Source organism: Chenopodium album, chromosome 21 (genome assembly GCF_948465745.1).
Source record: "Chenopodium album chromosome 21, dcCheAlbu1.1, whole genome shotgun sequence".
Lineage (NCBI taxonomy): Eukaryota > Viridiplantae > Streptophyta > Magnoliopsida > Caryophyllales > Amaranthaceae > Chenopodium > Chenopodium album.
The window spans coordinates 24,987,501-24,990,951 of NC_137854.1; positions in this window are offsets into that span (position 1 = coordinate 24,987,501).

A 3,451-nucleotide genomic window follows, 5' to 3' on the forward strand; every position below is an offset into this window, starting at 1 on the left:
ACATTTATGGAAACATATAAGGGTCATATATGGTTCCAAACGTCATTATATGACCCTAAGATGTATCCCCTAGGGTCTCAAGACTTTTTGCCACCGGGCCCTGTAACATTAAAATTCCTCAAAAAGCGTGGATTATACCTTTCAACTTTTGAATTTTTTTGACCTTTTTTCGCCTGGAAATAAAAATTTTCAAGATGTTTACCATGGTTCCTAATACCCTCCAGGTGTCCAATTGAGTGGGTAGAACCATCCAATATGCCATTAAACAATCAATTTACTCCTTCAAAACTTGCACCGATATCGTGACCTCACGCCTACCACGGACATTTATGGAAACATATAAGGGTCATATAAGGTTCCAAACCTCATTATATAGCCCTAAGATGTATCCCCTAGGATCTCAAAACTTTTCGCCACCGGGCCCCGTAACCTTAAAATTCATCAAAAAGCGTGGATTATAGCCTTTAATTTTGGAATTTTTTAACCTGTTTTCGCCCGGAAAATAAATATTGCCGAGATGTTTACTATCGTTCCTAATACCTTCCGGGAGTCCAATTAAGTGGGTGGAACCATCCAATATGCCTTTAAACAGTCAATTTACCCGTTCAATACTTGCACCGATATCGTGACCTCAAGCCTACCGCAGACATTTATGGCAACATATAAGGGTCATATATGGTTCCAAACGTCATTATATGACCCTAAGATGTATCCCCTAGGGTCTCAAAACTTTTCGCCATCGGGCCCCGTAACCTCAAAATTCCTCTAAAAGCGTGGATTATAGCCTTCAATTTTGGAATTTTTTTACTTTTTTTCGACCAGAAATAAAAATTGCCGAGATATTTACCACAATTCCTAATACCCTCCAGGAGTCCAACTCAGTGGGTGGAACCATCCAATAAGCCTTTAAACAGTCAATTAACCCGTTCAAACTTGCACCGATATCGTGACCTCAAGCCTACCACGGACATTTATGGAAACATATAAGGGTCATATAAGGTTCCAAACCTCATTATATAGCCCTAAGATGTATCCCCTAGGATCTCAAGACTTTTCGCCACTGGGCTCCGTAACCTTAAAATTCATCAAAAAGCGTGGATTATAGCCTTTAATTTTGGAATTTTTTAACCTGTTTTCGCCCGGAAAATAAAAATTGCCGAGATGTTTACTATCGTTCCTAATACCTTCCGGGAGTCCAATTGAGTGGGTGGAACCATCCAATATGCCTTTAAACAGACAATTTACCCGTTCAATACTTGCACCGATATCGTGACCTCAAGCCTACCGCAGACATTTATGGTAACATATAAGGGTTATATATGGTTCCAAACGTCATTATATGACCCTAAGATGTATCCCCTAGGGTCTCAAGACTTTTCACCACCGGGCCCCGTAACCTAGAAATTCCTCAAAAAACGTGGATTATAGCCTTCAATTTTTGAATTTTTTGACTTTTTTCTTCGACCGTAAATAAAAATTGCCGAGATGTTTACCACAGTTCCTAATACCCTCCAGGTTTCCAACTGAGTGGGTGGAACCATCCTATATGCCTTTAAACAGTCAATTAATTCGTTCTAAACTTGCACCGATATCTTGACCTCAAGCCTACCACGGACATTTATGGCAACATATAAGGGTCATATATGGTTCCAAACGTCATTATATGACCCTAAGATGTATCCCCTATGGTCTCAAGACTTTTCACCGCTGGGCCCCGTAACCTCAAAATTCCTCAAAAAACGTGGATTATAGCCTTCAAATTTGGAATTTTTTGACCTTTTTTCGACCGGAAATTAAAATTGCCGAGATGTTTACCACAGTTCCTAATACCCTCCAGGAGTCCAACTGAGTGGGTGGAACCATTCAATATGCCTTTAAACAGTCAATTTACCCATTCCAAACTTGCACCGATATCATGACCTCAAGCCTAACACGGACATTTATGGCAATATATAAAGGTCATATATGGTTCCAAACATCATTATATGACCCTAAGATGTATCCCATAGGGTCTAAACACTTTTCGCCACCGGGCCCCGTAACTTCAAAATTCCTCAAAAAGCGTGGACCTTCAATTTTTGAATTTTTGACCTTTTTTCGACCGGAAATAAAAACTGCCGAGATGTTTACCATGGTTCCTAATACCCTCCATGAGTCCAATTGAGTGGGTGGAACCATCTAATATGCCTTTAAACAGTCAATTTACCCGTTCAAAACTTGCACCGATATCGTGCCAAGAACCTTACCACGGACATTTATGGCAACATATAAGGGTCATATAAGGTTCCAAACGTCATTATATGACCCTAAGATGTATCCCCTAGGGTCTCAAGACTTTTCGCCATCAGGCCCCATAACCTCAAAATTCCTAAAAAAGCTAGGATTATAGCCTTCAATTTTGGAATTTTTTGACCTTTTTTCGCCCGAAAATAAAAATTGCCGAGATGTTTACCATGATTTTTAATACCCTCCGGAAGTCCAATTGACTGGGTGGAACCATCCAATATACCTTTAAACAGTCAATTTACCCATTCCAAACTTACACTGATATCGTGACCTCAAGCCTACCACGAACATTTATGGCAACATATAAGGGTCATATATGGTTCCAAACATTATTATATAACCCTAAAATGTATCCCCTAGGGTCTCAAGACTTTTCAACACCAGGCCCCGTAACCTCAAAATTCCTCAAAAAGCATGGATTATAGCCTTCAATTTTGGAATTTTTTGACCTTTTTTCGTCCGGAAATTAAAATTGCCGAGGTGTTTACCATGGTTTTTAATACCCTCTGGGAGTCCAATTGAGTTGGTGGAACCATACAAAATGTGCCTTTAAACAGTCAATTTACCTGTTCAAAACTTGCACCGATATCGTGATCTCAAGCCTACCACGGACATTTATGGCAACATATAAGGGTCATATATGGTTCCAAACGTCATTATATGACCCTAAGATGTATCCCCTAGGGTCTCAAGACTTTTTGCCACCGGGCCCCATAACCTCAAAATTCCTCAAAAAGCGTGGATAATAGACTTCAATTATGGAATTTTTTGACCTTTTTTCGACCTGAAATAAATATTTCTGAGATGATTACCATGGTTCCTAATACCCTCCGGGTGTCCAATTGAGAGGGTGGAACCATCCAATATGCCTTAAAATTGTCAATTTACCCGTTCTAAACTTGCACCGATATCGTGACCTCAAGCCTACCATGGATATTTATGGCAACATATAAGGGTCATATATGGGTCTCAAGACTTTTCACCACCGGGCCCCGTAACCTCAAAATTCCACAAAAAGCGTGGATTATAGCTTTTATTTTTGGAATTTTTTGACCCTTTTTCGCCCGGAAATAAAAATAGCCAAGATGTTTACCATGGTTCCTCATACCCTCCGGGAGTCCAGTTGAGTGGGTGGAACCATCCAATATGCCTTTAAACAATCTAT